The sequence below is a fragment of the Dermacentor silvarum genome, chromosome 7 (genome assembly GCF_013339745.2).
Source record: "Dermacentor silvarum isolate Dsil-2018 chromosome 7, BIME_Dsil_1.4, whole genome shotgun sequence".
In the NCBI taxonomy this organism is placed as follows: Eukaryota; Metazoa; Arthropoda; class Arachnida; order Ixodida; family Ixodidae; genus Dermacentor; species Dermacentor silvarum.
The window spans coordinates 114,679,622-114,698,453 of record NC_051160.1 but is presented as its reverse complement, the minus strand read 5'-3'; the positions used below and the strand labels follow the sequence as shown (position 1 = coordinate 114,698,453).

General features: G+C 50.2%; 1 long non-coding RNA gene across 2 annotated transcripts in view; it reads right to left on the bottom strand.

The window, feature by feature from the left end:
• Positions 1-18,832, bottom strand: part of LOC119458367 (uncharacterized) — a 46,449-nt gene that overhangs the window by 21,318 nt on the left and 6,299 nt on the right. For both annotated transcript variants that reach the window (XR_007468005.1, XR_005193491.2), the window contains exons 2-3: positions 17,227-17,363; positions 17,091-17,158 (exon numbers count right to left, since the gene is read on the bottom strand). This is a non-coding gene — a long non-coding RNA (uncharacterized LOC119458367). The remainder of the gene's footprint in view (positions 1-17,090; positions 17,159-17,226; positions 17,364-18,832) is intronic.

Sequence of the window (18,832 nt, the reverse complement as noted above, 5' to 3'; positions counted from 1 at the left end):
TACCTGGCGACGCGGCGCGACACCGGCTGGGACGCCACGACAAAGAAGCTCATGAAGCGACCACAACCGCCACCCTTCGTGGAAGCGGGGGCCAGCGCGAAGGTCACTCTCCCGACCCTGGCAAGATGAACGTCACTGAGAGATAGAAACCAAGGAGACGACTTTCGTAGAAGGAGTGTGAATCCCCGGTTTCCAGATTGCCTCGTCCTTGCTTCTAAGGTGCAACATTAGAGGCGGAGTTCTGTAAACAATACGACCCATCTCATTGGCCGCGCCAAGGTCATCCGATTCCCTAGTCGGGTCAACTAGGGAAGATGAATGTTTTATAAGGAGACACCTTGGGTGCAATGGTATGTCCTGACGTGTTCTGATATGTGCTCAGACATGTACGGAGCTGAGACTTTGGAAGTGCTCCCCCATGTAGTGGGCTTCCATATTTGGAGCCACTGTAAACATGTAGAATAAACCCTCTTTTTCTATCGCTCTTACTCCCGGATGTACTCAACCCTATGGCTGAAGGATCACCGGCCCAAACGCTACCCGAGTCCCAACAAACTGGATGGCCGCGGTGAGATCGACCCTTCAGCCAACGCCGATGGAGCGTGTACAACTGCCCATTTTGATACTGTGGTTGCTGCGCATCTCAGCAGAAAGCAGCTTTCAACATTGATCTGAACCAGCTACTAAAGCCAGATTTCATATTTTTGTGGGATTAATTGGGACGTAGAGACCTACCAAAATTGTAATCAATTAAAGGCGACCCAGGATTTACGTCTTCTTGGAATTGATTCGATGCGGTGGCGGAGAACTTGGGGACTTGGTGCTACTTCTGTGTATAGGCGTTTGGGTTCTGCTGTATTTTCCAGGCTTCAAATTATCTTGAGACAAGAGAGTTGAACCACTGGTAGTTTTTTTTTTACTTGAATTGCAATTTGTGCTGATTTCGCAGGAAGTATTGTGGAATAGCTGAGCCAAAGCCTAAAGTAGTTACTATGAACCTCATGAGTTTGACGAGAGCTAGCTTGTTGCGGTTGTATGAAGAGCTCGATGTAGAGGTAGAGGAGGACAGGTCAGAAGCCGAAATTAGAGCAATTTTAGAAAGCAACAAGGATCAGGAATACTTTGAATACTTTGGCAACCTAATTCTAAATGAACAGGAACAGGAAGCAATTGAGTATGAGAAGCAGTTGAAAAGACAGGACTGCATTAGGCAAGAATACGAAAAGATAGAAGCTCTCAAACGAGAGATTGAAAGATTGGAACAGGGTTTTGAAGTGGAGCAGCATAAATATCAGGCACCCGTAGAAGTAGCGCGCGGAAAGTGCAAACAAGTAGCACACACGGTTCTACCGCTGGTAGGAAGAGAGGCTGATCCCAATGAACCTAAATATACGTTCATAGGTGATGCCAGATCCGTAGACCATGACGCAGTTGATGAGGAGCCCGTTAATGGGAACGGTATTGAGCGCGACGAGGTATTGTGCCAGTGGAATACTAGAGAAGCAGCTAGGCCAGCTGTGGACGATTTGGCACAATCATCCAGGGAGTACGGCGCGAAGGTAGCTGTTGCAGAAGTCCGAGGTGACCGCGATTCGTCAGACAAGAGCACCAGTGCAGAGCTCAGTCGGTCAGTAAAGTGCTCTAAAGCACAATGTAGGCAAGGCAATGCAGTTGGGGACAGTTCCCAGGTATACGAGCAAATAAAAATAGCTGCATTGTCCATAAGTGATTGAAGCTCTCCGCCAGTCGAGGTAGCATTGAGAGGAATGATTTACCCGCAAGTCACTCAGACTCTGTGGTTGAGATGGAAATAGTGACTGATGAAATAAGTGCCGGTCAGCACGAGATGCAAGCGCAAGGCTCAAAAATGAGCACTACAAAACGTGATATCGGATGAAGCGGCGTCGCAAACTCAGGAATGTGGCAGACAGGGCAACGCGGCCGAATAAAGCCACTAAACCCAGTGGGGAGCGCAGTCAAAGAGTTCTAACGGTGCGTTTGTTCCTTGTAATGTTTTCAGACAGGGCGCGTCCGAACCGCCGGATGAGAAACAAAAGAAAGGGCCGATCGGCTGGAAGGTGAACAAGAGCAAGAGGGCAATTATGTTCCCCCTCGTTCGGTTCTTATCGAGGTGTGACAAGAGGAGAGCGAGCCGGTCAGGCGATGCGAATTAGTCATACGCTTTAGTGAAGTCGTAGTGCGATGCCAAAAATGTATGATTCCTGTTTGTAAAGTGCCAGGGGTGGGCAGTGAGGAGTATGATCTACGTGTCCTTTGTATGCCCTCGTTGACAGGACAGGCTCTCAGACCGCGCCCGCCTCGAGTACGGCTTAAAAATATGCTGCAACCGTAGGCTTTTCGGAACAAAAAGCGGCGATACAGGGTTTTTGGAAATATTTTCTTTGTTTGTTTCTTTATTTTTTGTGTTTGGTTAAATGTTTTGAGATCTCCGAGACTAGAGATCATTTCGATATGCACGTTTGGAGCATTCTTTGAATTGTTTGTTTTAGAAGCTCATTGGTATTCTGAAAGAGATGGTTTGCGCGCGTTCAAATGTTTGAAACTGTTTTTTGGCGTGTCGTTCTTTTTTTAAGCAGGTAGTCAGTCTTCTTTTCTTTTTTTTTTTTTTTGTATGTGAGATACGCTTGCAGTGTCAGGTCCAGGCCATTTGTTTGAAGCCTGTAGTGGCACGCTTGATTATCAGTTCACTTTTTGGAAGTGTTCGCGACAATTATTCTTTGAAAGTAAAACGCGTTAGTCGAGGATCCGTTGGGGGGGGGGGGGGGGGGGGGTCTAACTGCACAATTTTAGAATGTGTTTGTACCGGTCCTTTATAGCGTGTCATGCGCGGACATAACGAAGCAAAGCGTTGGTGTGTGTCTCGCACGTGTATTTGGAAGACGGCAACAGTTTCATTTACTGCGTGAAAGTACTTAAGAATAGGCGCGATTCTTTTTGTGGTTTTCAGCGCGTAACTTACGCAAGATCTGGTTTTGTTGAACTCAGAGCTACACGCGAGCTCGCTTTGGCGGCACAAAATTTTGGGTCCAAATTATTGGGCCTGGTGGATTTAAAAAGATTTCGGGCGCTGGCTTACCGTGGTGTGCTTTGGCACTGGGAATGACTCTTAGGTGTCGGAGGTGGCGAGAAAGTTGTGAATCCTGGTCTAATCTGAAAATTGTGGGCTTTAGCGAAGGGTTAGTAATTTGACGGCTGCTTTGGCGCTATTATTAGATAAAGGCAGGTACGTTGATTTGTTCGCTAGACCCAATGGCTCTCGGTGCGAGCAAGGCGCTTTCCTGTGCCCTGCGGTCGTGTTTTCTTGTGTATTCCCAGGGAGAAGGCCAAAATCAGGTTAATGCTGGGACTTTATAATGCTCGAGTGTGTCATCGGCCATCATTTCAAGCAGAAACCCCGAGTTCACGACTGACCACCGACGCTTCGGGCAACCTAACAGCTGGTCACCCTCAGGTCGGATCTTCCGGCGGGGGAGGAGTCTGTTGCGTCCCGAGTCGGCCGGGCGCATTCTTTGATTGTTTCCCCTCGAGGCAGGCCCTTTCATCAGCAACGCCCAGACGGCGACAGTGCCCGACACCGACGTTGACGGGCAAACAAGCGCCCCGAATCGGAAGTGTGTTTTCATCATTTGTGTGTTTTCCCCTTCAGCGGTCGCCTAACTGGCGACGCGGCGCTACACCGGCTGGAACGCGATGACAAAAAAGCTCACGAAGCGACCACAACCGCCACCCTTCGTGGAAGCGGGGGTCACTCTCCCGACCCTGGCAAGACGAACGTCACTGAGAGATAGAAACCAAAGAGACGACTTTCGTATAATGGGTTTGAACCCCCTGTTTCCAGATTGCCTCGTCCTTGCTTCGAAGGTGCAACATTAGAGGCGGAGTTCTGTAAACAATACGACCCATCTCATTGGCCGCGCCAAGGTCATCCGATTCCCTAGTTGGGTCAATTAGGGAAGAAGGTTGTTTTATAAAGAGACACCTTGGGTGCAGTGGTGTGTCCTGACGTGTTCTGATATGTGCTCAGACATGTGAGCTGAGACTTTCGAAGTGCTCCCCCATGGAGTGGGCTTCCATATTTAGAGCCACTGTGAATATGTAGAATAAGCCCTCTTTTCTATCGCTCTTACTCCCAGATGTACTCATCCCTATGGCTGAAGGATCACCGGCACAAACGCTACCCGAGTCCCAACACTGGGTAGCGTGGCGTTGTAGTTCCCATTGTTCTTATCGATGCAACTGTGAATGTAAACTATAGTGTTCTATGGTACGTATGTCGTGCGTTGTTGTTCTATTGAGTGAGCAGTTACGCAGATAGTTTATATTGTGACAGAGCGATTGTACGGCCGGCAATTCACAGTCATCACTGGCCACCATGCTCTGTGTTGGCTTTCATCTCTGAAAGATCCTTCTGGGCGCCTTGGCCGATGGGCTCTGCGCCTTCAAGAATACAACTACTCAGTTGTCTACAAGACCGGCCGGTTACACCAAGATGCGGACTGCTTGTCGCGCCATCCTGTCGACCCACCTGACGTTTTTATGGCCGGCATTCCTGGCACCGTTCTCTCTTTGAGTGCTTTTGACAATATCGGAGCGGAACAACGGCGGGACGACTTCTTAAAAGACCTTATTCAACGGCTGACTTTAACGACGCCCGACCCTTCCCTTCGAATGTTTGAACTCCACGATGGCATCTTGTACCGCTGTAACATGCGCCCTGACGGCCCTGACCGCCTCTTAGTTGTCCCTTCGCATCTGCGCCAGACTGTTCTCGCCCAGCTTCATGATGTGCCGACTGCCGGTCACCTTGGCGTGTCACGGACTTACGACCGCGTTCGTCGGCGCTTTTTTTGGCCTGGTCTTTACCGTGACGTCTGCCGTTATGTCGCTGCGTGTGACCTTTGTCAACGACGAAAAAAGCCGACCACACTCCCTGCTGGCCGCCTTCAACCACTTGACGTGCCATCAGAACCATTCTTTCGTGTAGGCGTTGATCTTTTAGGCCCTTTTCCTACGTCTGTTTCGGGAAATAAGTGGATTGCTGTAGCAACAGATTACGCCACCCGATACGCAATCACACGGGCTCTTCCGACAAGCTGTGCAACCGATGTCGCCGATTTCCTACTAGAAAACGTCATCCTTCACCACGGTGCCCCTCGACAGCTCCTTACCGACCGAGGCCGCTACTTTCTTTCTAAAGTTGTTAATGACATTCTACACTCGTGCGCGACTAAACACAAACTTGCTACTGCTTACCATCCACAAACGAATGGTCTAACCGAGCGTCTCAACCAGACCCTCACTGAGATGCTATCTATGTATGTCTCCGCTGACCATCGCGACTGGGACGTTGCATTACCATTCGTTACCTTTGCCTACAATTCTTCTCGCCACGATACCGCAGGCTTCTCTCCATTCTTCCTCTTGTTTGGCCGCGACCCTACACTACCTTTCGACACCCTCCTGCCTGATAGCCTGCATTTCACATCAGAGTACGCCCGGGACGCCATAATCCAGGCACAAGAGGCACGCCATATTGCCCGACGTCGACTTGTGGACTCGCAGGAAAATCAGCGGCGCTTATATGACACCCGCCATCGTGACGCCCACTACACACCGGGCGCCCTGGTTCTCCTTTGGTCTCCGTCGCGACGCGTTGGCCTCTCGGAGAAGTTGCTTTCACGCTACTCTGGTCCTTACCGCGTCTTGCGTCAAGTAACCGACGTCACCTACGAAATCGCCCCTCTTGACCCCACCGTGGCTCAGCCTCGTTCCGACGTAGTCCACGTTGCGCGTCTTAAGCCGTATCACTCGACCGCCTCCTAACCAGCACCGGATCGCACAGCACCGGGTCGGTGCTTCAGCCGCCGGGGGTCATGTGACAGAGCGATGAGGAAGACGTTTTGAGAGCACTTTAAGAAGACGAAGCTCGGGACTTCGCGTGCTTTCTATGATCTTGCCAGCCGCTGCCAGTCTTGTAAATACGCTGTAAATACATTTCTTATTTCTTTTCCCCGTAACAATATTGGGTGAGTTGGCTTTCCTGCAGTGCGTTTTCGGCGGCTCACGGACGAATCAGTGAGACATAGAAAGCTTCCCTTTAAATGCGTGCGACATCTCGCACCTACAGAGAGGAGGCAAGATTTGCATGCTGTCACGTGACTGCCGCAGCGGCTCGCCGCCAGTTGGTGTGGCCGCTCTGCCGCAGCTGCAGTTCAACGCCGGCGGCGCGCCGCGCGCGTTTGACCTAAAATCCCTATATAAGAAAAGTACCGCCATCCTTTGATCAACGCCGCTTCTCTCTCTCCTGTATCTCTGATTGGATGATGATAGCGCGCTCTTTCACTTCTTTATATTTTTTTTCCGCATGAAAGCCATGTTGAAAGTCTTCTGCGCAGCCGCAGTCGCCAGCGGCGGCGGCGGCGCGCGCCCGGCCTGAAAGCTTCAACGTGGACTTTCTAGGTGCGCCACCGTCGACTTGCTTTCGCAAGCAAAAAGCAATGAATGCGATAGCAACACAGCAATGCGAAGTAAGGTGAGCGGCGGTCGTTGAGCTGATTAAGTAAGCAGGTGTGCTGCGGCGTAAGTAGACCGACATGAAGAGAGACTCGCTGACCACGAGAAGGCGCGTGTGAAACGGTGGTGTTGATGAGAAGCGCTTGGGCAGCGCGTGCGAAGGCACACACCTGTAGCGCTGCACTGCCGATCCGGGCAGCCATGTGTAGCGCGCGTTGAAAAGTGGCCCGACTATTACTAACTGTGGTGTGAGCGCGCACAAGCAAACATGAATAGATCACACTGAATGACTGCAGACAACGACTGTCTGGCAGCAAGCATGTACGCCGCAGCGGGCGAAGGTACGTGCGGTCTATCGCTTCCGGAAACTGAGCGGCGAATGCACAGCGCATAAAGGTCAGAGCATGTGGAGATTGCGAGCGAGCGACGAGCGCGGTTGTTGGCATGCCCCCCCCCCCCCCCCCCCCGCTCCCTCCGGCGAAAAACAAGCGCTTTAGGAGAGGAGACGGCGGAGAAAGAGTAGATGGCGGTACTTTTCTTATATAGGGACTTTAGTTTTACCGCTAGCGTGTATGGGACTTTTCTGCGGTGACTATCGCTCCGAGATAGCGCCAGAGTAGCGGGCATCGTCTGTTCACCGATAACGCCATCGATAAGGCATGCGGCGAGCGCGCCGAAACAGCGCGCTGCCTTAGCTAAGGTCTGTCTGCGGCGGCTGCTGTGAATCGCGCCCACGCGTCAGCCGCGCGCTGGCTCTCGCGATCTCCCGATTAGCGAGGCAGTCGTGCCACACTTCGCTCATTTGCAACGTGCCGCACGAGACAAATTGTCCGCGCCAGCCAATATATAGCGTAATGAAAACATCTATGAAACTGCCCTCAAATTTCGCATTAAGAAATATCGTAATCGTCGGTGACTTTTTTGGACTGATAGTGCAGTTGAAACGTCTTGCAAGCTTTAGGTGTGAGAACAACACAGGTCGCTATTTGTTCCCCCCACCCCCATTCCACTACGCCTTCGCGCCGACATCTTTTGCACAGAGAAGGCACCACTTCTATAACAAATCCTGTCGTCAACGTCTCCGAGACTGCTTCCACGACCAGCAACCAGTTCAACCTAGGTCTGCCAAGGAACACTCGAACGTCCGGAAATCGCGTCGGCCAAACATGGTTTTCTTAGATTAAATTGGCATACGGGTGCCCATAACGCTGACCTATAACGGACCCTTCCCGGTTCTGCGCCGTTCATTCAAGGCTTTGTAATTTTGCACTATGGACGTAAGGAGACAGTCTCTGAGATCACCTCCTCACGGCCTACGTGGAGACACGTATTACCCATCTGCATCTCCAGAGCACAAATTTGTCAGAGCCCGACATTACATTGAATACTCAAGAGCGTCAGCATCGCGCCCATTTCACGCTTGCGGCATAGCCGGAGGCCCTGTGACACCAGCAAATGCTAGGATGCCAGGGGACGCTCACGGCAAGCAAGGAACAAAGAAAAAGAAATATGGGCAGTGGGCGGGTGCTTACTTTTGCGCAGTCTACGTGTCGATCGCACGTAGACTGCATAAATCTGTGAAAGGCGGACTGCCACTTATCTCAAGTGGCAAAGCTCCTAAACGCTGTGTCTTGTGCAATGAGTACAACGAAAACATGCGGTAAAGCTGCAAAATGGTATCTGAATTATGGCTGTCTTTTTGTCTAGTTATCTCAAAGAAGGGTCCTCCATGGCTCATTCTTTTATTGCAGCGCATGCTTCCCCCGCAGTTTTATTACGATTAGCATTCTTTGGGAACATTACCCACTTTGCAATTATCGTTGCATCTAACCTCTTTATCACCACAACTTGGGTCCCTGTAAGCGCCACTGGGTCTGTGCCTGAATACACAACTTGGACCACTGGGTATGTGTAACTAATATGTGCCAGGGCGCATACCCAGAGCGGGTGTATACCGTCCATTAACAAATCCTCTAAAATATCCCTGGCGCTGACGGCATCGAACCCGCGCCGCATGGGTTCCTCGAGCACGGCAGCCCAGCGTTCAACGTTCGTACGTACTGGCGTCCCACGCATCCCGAAAGTGACGCGCCAACTTCACGACTAGATGGTACAGTGCGTCAAGAAGAAAATGCGATAAAGCAGGCGAGCTGCAGCACACTCCTAATACACGACGCGCCTCCCGCCTACTGGTTTGCCCATGTACTGCCAAAAGTGAGGGGTGGGCGAGGGACAGTATGTTTTTCCCCCTTGAAGCGTCTGTCTTTATGGTAATGCATGGGATATATATATATATATATATATATATATATATATATAGGTTGATATATGAGGTTCGTCTTCGGCCGAGACGTCGGCACAATAAACAATTTCCTTTTAAAGTGCATGACGTAATATATATATATATATATATATATATATATATATATCGACCGAAGACCAACCTTTGTCAAGACAGAAAACGGAATGTTCGTATAGAGTTTGTTTTAGATGCGAAGCAGCTTATGGTCGGGGCTATATCACTCTCTCCCTCCCTCCCTCCCTCTGTCCCTCCATCCGGCGTGTGGCGTCCACACCCCCCCTGCGCATGCGCATCCTCCTCCCTCCCCTCTCCTTGTCTCAACTCCTTTCCTCTCAGCATTCCTCCTCTCCTCTCCGTCGCTCCTCTCCTCTCCGGATTGTGCAACGAATGGCAACAACTAAGGCTCCGCGCGCGAAAATGCGAAGCAGCTTTGGTTAGAGGCGCGACGGTAGGCGCTGCATACTCCCCTGGGGGGCGCCACTGTAGCTCGCGGTATAATGACGCGCGCGTGCGCTCCACTCCTCTCATTCTCCTCCCGCAACTCTGCGATGAGTGCCACGGACAGCGCCAGCGTCGACGCCAGTGTCAGCGCCGTGGACAGCGCCGCGGAGAAGAGGGCTCGAGCCACTGCCACGAAATGGCAGCGGCGACAGGCCGATCCAGAACTTCGGGCTCGCGAAGCCGGTAGCTACGTACCTCAACCTAACGGAAACGACGAACTAAAACTAATGGTAACTTGAGTCGACCCCATGGCTGCTTCGCATACTACTCAGGGTTCCCCTACGGGAAGATGGTCTAATTTTTTTATTTATTTATACCACTTTTCAAAGATAAGAAGACATAGAAACTGTTTGTGAGAGAAAGTAAAGACAAATATTCATACCAATAGCCACGGAAGCGTTTGTGTAGGAATGGCTTACTTCAAACGAGTGCGCGATATCAGGTTACCAGGGCCACCAATTCGGTGAAGCGGGAAGACGCAGCGCAAAAACCAATTTCACGTAAAAAAGTGAACAGGGTCAGTGCACGCGGTGCCTTTTGTTATCTGATAAGGTGGTCAGTCTTCAGCCGCGACACCCGTGAAGGCGTTGTGATAACCCTAAGTAGGCTCCAGTTGATGCCGCGGTGCGCTATTGAATAATTTTTTCTTCTTAGTTGTTACAGAGAAAATGTGTAAATTGAGCTCTGGGTGTTTGCAAATGCACTGATGATGAACGCCGAATCCCGACCGAAATGTCAAAATTAGCTGTTCGTTTCGTGTTTGCTTTTTACGTACCCCTGCACTTCTATTTAATAAACACCGAATCCGAAGAACTACTTCCTTCATATATATTGTTACGGAGATGTTGGGAGTATAAACTGTATGTATTTACAATATATACACAAGTAGAGTTAGTGCGGTCAAGATAGCTGACCAGCAACAACACGCAGCAGCCAGTGTCTCTCGATCTTCTTCTTTTCTTTCCTCCTATCCTTCCGTAACAGGACCCCCAGGGTGCTGAAGCGCCGTCTCGGCGCATGTCAGGCGAATAACTGCGAGCGAGGTATGTCTTCAACCGCGAAACGTGCACGATGTCAACTGGCGTCAAACTTGAGGACGGATCAAACTGTAACGGCGAGATCTCGTAATTGACGTCGTTAACTTGACGTAGGACTTCATAAGGCCCTGTGTAGCGAGAGATAAGCTTCTGGGAGAGACCGACATGACATGGCGACCAGAGGAGCACCCAAGCACCTGGGGCGAACTTAACATCGGGATGGCGGCGATCGTACCGCTCTTTTTGTATATCCTGCGATGCCAATAGACGAGATCGGGCGACTTGACGCGCCATGTGAGCGCGATCGATGACTTCACGAGCGTACTCAGTTGTAACACGTGGCACACAATGTAGGATGGTGTCAAATGGCAATGTGGGGTCGCGACCATACAAAATATAGAAGGGTGAATATCCGGCGGTGTCATGTCTGGACGAGTTATACGCGAATGTCACGTAGGCCAGCGTGGCGTCCCAGTCGCGGTGATCATTGGAGACGTACATCGACATCATCTCTGTGAGTGTTCGGTTGAGGCGTTCGGTAAGACCGTTCGTTTGTGGGTGGTAGGCGGTGGACAGCTTATGCTCTGTGGCACAACAGCGTAGGAGGTCGTCAACAACTCGGGACAAGAACGAGCGGCCGCGGTCGGTAAGTAACTGTCGAGGTGCACCGTGGTGGAGGATGACGTCATGGAGGAGAAAATCTGCGACGTCAGTTGCGCAACTAGTCGGCAACGCCTTGGTTATCGCATAGCGTGTCGCGTAATCAGTAGCGACGGCGATCCACTTATTCCCTCGAGTCGTTGTCGGAAAAGGGCCAAGCAGGTCAAGGCCTACGCGATAGAAAGGTCCAGAGAGAACTTCAATTGGATGGAGTCGTCCGACAGCTGGCAGGGGAGGTTTTTTCCGGCGCTGACACAATTCCCAAGTTGCGACGTAACGACGTACAGAGCGGTAGAGTCCCGGCCAGAAGAACCGGCGTCGTACGCGGTCGTATGTGCGCAAAACTCCAAGATTACCCGCCGTTGGTCCATCGTGAAGTTGTTCGAGGACGACGGATCGTAGATGACGAGGAAGGACAAGGAGAAACTCAGGGCCCTCAGGGTTGATATTTCGGCGGTAAAGGACGCCGTCGTGCAGCACGAACATGCGGCACGGGCCGTCGGTGCTGCCAGATTGCACTCCGGCGATGACGGCTTGCAAGGACTCGTCCCGATGTTGTTCAGAGCTCATGTCGCACATGTCAGTGAAAGCCAACACGCAGGTCTCCGGATCATGTGCAACAGGATCAGGAGGATCCACAGGATGACGATAGAGGCAGTCAGCGTCCTTGTGCAGACGTCCAGACTTGTAGATGACAATAAAAGAAAATTCCTGGAGCCGCAAAGCTCAGCGACCAAGCCGTCCTGTCGGGTCCCGGAGGGAAGACAGCCAGCAGAGGGCATGGTGGTCTGTAATGACCGAAACCAAAACGTGCGGCCGTACAAATATGGCCGGAACTTGGCGACAGCCCACACTAAAGCCAAGCACTCACGCTCGGTGATGGAGCAATTCCTCTCAGAAGGTCACAGCAGGCGGCTGGCGTAAGCTATCACGCACTCGGTACCATTCTGCTGCTGGGCGAGAACAGCACCGATGCCGTGGCCGCTGGCGTCAGTGTGGACTTCGGTCGGTGCAGATGGATCAAATTGGGCAAGTATGGGAGGGGTGGTCAGAAAACCGATGAAAGCGGCGAACGCGTGACCCTGCTCCGGCCCCATGAGAAAGGCGTGAGCTTCTTGAGAAGATCTGTCAAAGGGCGAGCAACGTCGGCGAAGTTTTTTGACGAAACGCCGAAAGTAAGAACACAGGCCGACGAAGCAGCGCACGTCAAGAGCAAAATGAGGGACAGGGAAACTGCGAAATTTATCCGGATCTGGTTGCACACCGGTTGCTTTAACGTGATGTCCTAACACGGTAATCTGACGGCGCCCGAATTGACATTTCATGGAGTTCAGCTGAAGGCTGGCTTTTCGGAAGACCGCAAGAATTGCAGTGAGTGGCGTAAGGTGGCTGCTGAACGTGGGAGAAAAAACAATAACGTCGTCAAGATAACAAAGGCAGGTGGTCCATTTGTAACCTCGCAGAAGAGAGTCCATCATTCGTTCAAATGTCGCAGGAGCATTGCATAGGCCAAAGGGCATTACTTTGAACTGATATAAACCATCAGGTGTTATGAAGGCAGTCTTCTCGCGGTCCATTTCATCAACAGAAATCTGCCAGTAGCCGGATCGAAGATCAATGGACGAGAAGTATGTAGCTCCGTGTAAGCAGTCCAAGGCGTCATCGATGCGTGGTAATGGGTAGACGTCTTTTCGCGTGATCTTGTTTCAATGGCGATAGTCGACGCAAAAACGCCAGGTACCATCCTTTTTCTTCACAAGGACGACTGGCGAAGCAAAAGGACTTGCTGAGGGTTCGATGACCCCTTTGCGAAGCATTTTGTCCACTTCAGATTGGATTACTCTACGTTCAGCTTGTGATACACGATATGGACGCCGACGAATAGGATTCATGTCTCCAGTGTTTATACGGTGGTGAACAACAGATGTTTGGCCGAAAGGGCGGTCGCCGAAATCAAAGATGTCACTGTACGATTCGAGCAGGAGACGGAGGTCCTTGGCCTGAGCAGAGGTGAGGTCAGGTGCAATCATTTTCGCGAAGTCATCTGTGAAAGAACCAGAGCTGTGAGCTGCAATTGGTGCTAATAATCCACTCTCGGCATCCATACTCTCAATGTGAAACTCGGACGTACTAGAAATGCTGGCCAAGAACATGCCGGCCGGAAGCACTTGAGGGCACAGGCTGAAGTTCAGAAGCGGGAGAACGACGTCATTATTCGCAAACGTGATCAGCGTATGCGGAACAGCAACGTTTCGGTTCAAAAGCACATCGACGATGGGGGGAAGCACATATTCACCGTCAGGAACCTGTGGCTGTGCGGTCAAAGCGACGTAAGCAGTGTTGCCTGGTCCGACGAGGCGGCGTAGCCCAAAGCTAGGGATATTGTAGCCCAAATGTAGCCAAACACAAAAAAGAGCAAACACATTTTGTAGCCCAATATAGCCATTTTTATTTGCAGTTTGATCTGTGTAATTATTTTCACATTCGACTACGGCAGTCCTTTTTCGCCCAACCCGTCCCAACAAAATGTCCCTGCCGCAGTGGCGGTCGACTTTTGACCTCAACAACAGCGACATCATACTGGCACACAGATTACTCTTTTGGTCGGCTCTGGAAGCTCTCAAGTTCCAGCGAATCGCTGCAGAGGGCGAAACCACCGTGCTTTTATTGTATGACATAGTACTAAGTTATTATTTTGAGTATGATCGAGTAATATTAACTACGAATTCTGCGTTTAGCAGTCTGCGACGGAGATGCGCCCATGGCCACTTTTTTTATGAGCCATACAGAACGAGTCTTTCGCGCTATGATATCTGGCGTTATGTGTCTGATCGTCTGATCTTGCTTTCTCGTTTTTTTTCTTTTTTCTTTTTAGTTAGCTTGGCCCGGATTAGCTGGTACACACTCTATATAGCGCCCATTTACATCAACCGGGACGCCATTTTAGGTCTCTAATGGTAAAAGCCGCGACGGCGCACAAAGAGCAAAGGTAAACGACAAATTGATAACAGTGGTAATCCTGTGAAAACCGCTTACTGTCAAAAAAGCAAACTATGTTGATGTTCTAATAATATTAATTGCTGGGGGTTTACGCGCCAAAACCTCGATACGATTGGGAGGCATGACGCAGTGCGGGACTCCGGATTAATTTTGACCATCTGGGGTTTTTTAGCGTGCACCGAAATCCATGTACACGGGTGTTCCTGCATTTCGCCTCTATCGGAATGCGGCCGCCGTGGCCGGGTATCAAATCCGCGTCCTCGAGCCAGCAGCGTGACCCTCCACCTGCTAAGTTAACGTGGTGGGTGATGTTCATGTGGCGTGGTGCACTGATGTCATCGTGGCCAACATATGTTTCGATATTAGCACAATCAGTACCTGCATCTATGACGTTACGGGCAAACCACCTATAAGTAAAAGCACTAGGGCCCGCCTTGGAGCTCGCGGTCTTGCTCCCATTCTTTTTTATACTTTCTCGCATATTTGGCCAACTTCCCCATAGTTCAATTCTCCTCTTCGAGGAGGATCCGATCTTACCTCCGTCCAACCTATCAAAATGAATCTCGAATCTAAGCACGAACAAAAATTCATCTCGCAGGAAAAGGAAAATGGCAGTAAAGTGTAGCGTGAGAAAAGTGGAGCAGAGAGAAACGTGAACACACTGGAGCGTGTCTTCTACACGTGCTTCCTTGCTTTCATGTAGGCGCCACGATTTTCCGACCCTATTTTGCTGCACTCTCTTTCTGAGCATAGCCATGTCAGTACAGTGCACTGTGAAAAAAACTCTACTCCCAGGCTCATCCCGATGGCCGGCGATTGGGTATCTGACGATGAAGCGGGGTGTAAGTGTAAGTGCATCCAATGTCAAAGCCACTGGCTCAGACAACAGCGCAGAAAAGGATGGGGGGGGGGGGGGGGGGCGAGGGGGTGCATTTAGCGCACGCACACAGGCACAGCCGCGCTGCCGGCTCATCCAGCTAAATCATAGCCTTCGGGATTTCTTTCTGCTCGATCAGAGCCACCGCTGGAGCATGGGTTAGGGCGCCACTTATAGCCCAAACAAAGCCAAGTCGCAGATTTTTAGTAGCCCAAATATAGCCACATAGCCAACTCGTCCAAGTCGACGCCAAAAAAATTTTTGCAGTAGCCCAATTTGGCTATATATAGCCAAACCTGGCAACACTGGACGTAAGTGACTGCCTCGGGTGACAGACGCACATCTTGAAGCGAGCACAGGCGCGGTGGCATGGGCGCGGAGCACAGGCGCGGTGGAGTTGAGGCAGTTCCAACTGAAGGACGCCGGTTGCGCAGTCGATGAGAGCATAATGGTTGGATAAAAAGTCCAACCCAAGGATAACGTCGTGAGGGCAGTTGTCGATCACAGTAAAGAGAACAGATGTAGGGCGGCCGGCTATACTTAAACGTACAGTAAACATTCCGAGAACAACCAGCACGCCACCGTCGGCCACACGAAGCACTTGTGCAGCTGCTGGGGTGAGGACCTTCTTTAAACGTCTACGCAGGCTAGCACTCATCACAGATATGTGGGTTCCAGTGTCGACGAGTGCTTGGACAGGTACGCCGTCTACTTTGACGTCAATTAGACTTCACTTTGTGGGCACAGACAGAGGATTTACTGCAGTAGTTGTCAAAGCAGCACCACCTCCGAGGGCTGCAGTGCTTAGTTTTCCGAAATAACGTGGTCAAAAGCCACATGGGACGAAAGGTGACGTGGCTGCGGCGAACGGGAAGATGGGCGACGTGTTTGTGGTGAACGAGACTGGTGTCCGCGAGGCGATGGTGAGCGACTAGTACCACGTTTTCCTGGCAGAGTTATCGGCACTGTTGTCGGACTCGGTGGAGGGCGAAACACGGCGGGAATTTCCATAAAAACGGTTCAGGTTGGTCGGCGTGCGAGGTGTTGAGGGCCACGAGTTGCGACAGTATCGGGCGACATGACAAATACGGCGACAGGTGAAACATATCGGCTGGTCGTCCGCAGTTTTCCACTCAGTCGGGTTGCGATAACAGCGGAGGGAAGCGTCGCGGTGGATCAAACAGAGTAGAAGGGCGTTCGTTGGCTCTGAGGTTGGCGACAGCACAGACAGAATGTAAACCAATGCTTTCAAGTTCCTGGCGAACGATGGCTTGAAAGAGGGGAACTGAGAGAGGGGTAGCGTCATTTCTAGCTTCATTTCTTGCTTTTTTACTGAGCCAAATAAACGCGATAAATTTTAAAATGCATTCAGTTATCACATTATATGAAAGAAGGATTCCCCTAGAATGCTCTAAAATAAACTTTGTTATTACACCTAATTTCAGACTTGAATAAAAAAAATTACCTCCAACCAAAAATTGCTTCTTCGCGGAAACTTTAAATAGCGCTCACGTGATCAAACCATTTTAGTCGACCAAAATACTTTGCTGAAACCTTATTCACACAGTAGCCATCTAGCCCAATTTTTTTTCATGAATTTCAACGATGGTCGGTTTTTGGGCTGGGACGTTTCGCGTGGAATGACCCCATGACAATAAAAAAATTGGGGAACGACAGGCCGTCCAGAGGGCCCGCGACGTCGCCGAGAGCCACCAGCTCCCGGTTCCGTCATGGGCGGAGCCACCAACTTGATCGCCAATCTTTTTCCTCAGTACCTTTCAATAAAGTTCTTTTACCCCTTTCCCCAGTACAGGGTAGCAAGCCGGTATTTACACTGGCTAACCTCCTTGTCTTTCTTTCCCTTTCTTTCTCTCTCTCTTGTCAACTGTCAGGGGGGTTACGTACCAAAACCACGATCTGATAATGAGGCACGCTGTAGTGGGGGATTGTGGAGGATAATTTGGACCACCTGGTGCTATTTAACGTACACCTAAATCTAAGTACACGGGCGTTATCGTATTTCGCCCCCACCGAAATGCGGCCGCCACGGCCGGGATTTAATCTCGCGACCTCGTGCTTAAGCAGCCCAACACACAACACGACAATGTGACGAGGACATGTGTAAGTGCATCGTGCGGCAAGAGTGAAGCGGAGGAGTTGATCGAATGTATTACGATACCTGGAAGATCAACCACCATGCGTTTCTTGCGGTTTCGATCGAACTTTCCCAAAATATTGCTGGTTTTCCTGTGACAAAATAAAAACCACGTAAGTATCACGTAAGCACCCTGTAATGCACCGTAAGAGAGTATTACTTTTGATGGTTCAAATAGTACCATCGCTTGAAATAAATCGAAGTATTTTTCACATCATTCGTTACGTCCACTTGACATCGATGAGTTGACGGCTTTGTTGCGTTGTATGTCCAGATAGGTTCTTCCGTCGATAAAAACTGAAAGGAAAACAAGACATCGCGTATCACAGCTGCCATTCTTTCTTGCGTCCTTGACAAAACGTAGCATTGCTGCCCATTTTATCCTTTCGAAGGAGTTACCTCAATTGTGAACCATCTCTATGTTTTTTATTTCTAAATTTTATTTGTTATTTAATTGTAATTTAAACGCGGGCTTACAGCGCGCTGAAAGATGCGTAGTCTGCTATGTAAAGCCTGCTCTTGTTAGCCAGGATTTCATGATGTGAAGATCCCGGGCAGAAGTACAGACAAGACGGCACGTGAGCTGTTCGAAGCGTTTATAAAAGAGCTATTGGAAGTGTTTCATACAAAGGGGGCAGGACAACGCCGGCAACATAATGCTTCACGTCCTCCTGACCTTCCAGGTGCTGCTGGCCTGCCGCCTCCTACCCTGGCCGGCTGCCCATGCGCGCATATTCCCGGAATTTCAGTCGCCGACCAGAGGCTTCGCGCTCTGCACCGAACCGGACCTATTTTCAATTGAACTGAACCACCTCCTGTGCCCGATTATCCGGGACTAACGTACAACAGCGGTTTGGCCTGGCAACCGATGCTACGTTTCGCATGGCAACCTACGCAGAAATCAACGCAGCTCAAGTACAACTGGAACTTGCCGCGCTCAAGGCTGCAAGTATCGATGCCAGTAATCGAATGCGCCGAAATAATGCGCTCTTCTTGGGCTTGGACGATACCGAAAACGAATCATGGAAACAGCCCGAGGAAAAAGTACTAACGCTATTCAAAAGCAAACTCGACTTAAAATTAGACCCCTGCTTCATCGAACACGCACATAGAATCAGAAAGTTCAGCGAAAAAAAAAGATCCATTGTTATTAAACTAGCGCACTTCAAAACCAGCGAAAGTATCTTGTCTTGTGGCCGAATGCTAAAAGACTCAGGCTACACCATCAGAAAAGACTTTGCTACGGCCACTCGCCAAGCTCGTAGAAAATTGCTGCAGTTCATCCGGACCAAAAACTATGCTTTCAAACTCAAACTAGACCAACGGCACGGGAAGAAGACATTTTATTTCTGTGATGCCTATTCAGATGGCGTTAAAGAATTTATGAAATCAACAATAACCTTTTCCAGCAGTACCAAAGCACTGGACGTAACAACTATAAACGGCAAATGATCGACATGGTTCTAATCCTTCTGTGCATTTTCCACGGCGCCGAACTACATCGTTCATGCTCTTTAACATCGCTTTTACCAACATTCGCAGCATAATACGCAAAAGTTATCAGATTAGCAGCTTCATCGATGACACCAGTGCCGACATTATCATGCTAGCCGAAACGTGGCTGAATCCATATATTGCAGACCACGAAGTTTTCCCCACTTATCAAAACTTCACCCTATATCGCCACGACAGGAGTGGTAGCAGAGGAGGCGGAGTCCTCATTGCTGTAACAAGCACATTGTCATCTTCACTTATCTTCCGTGACG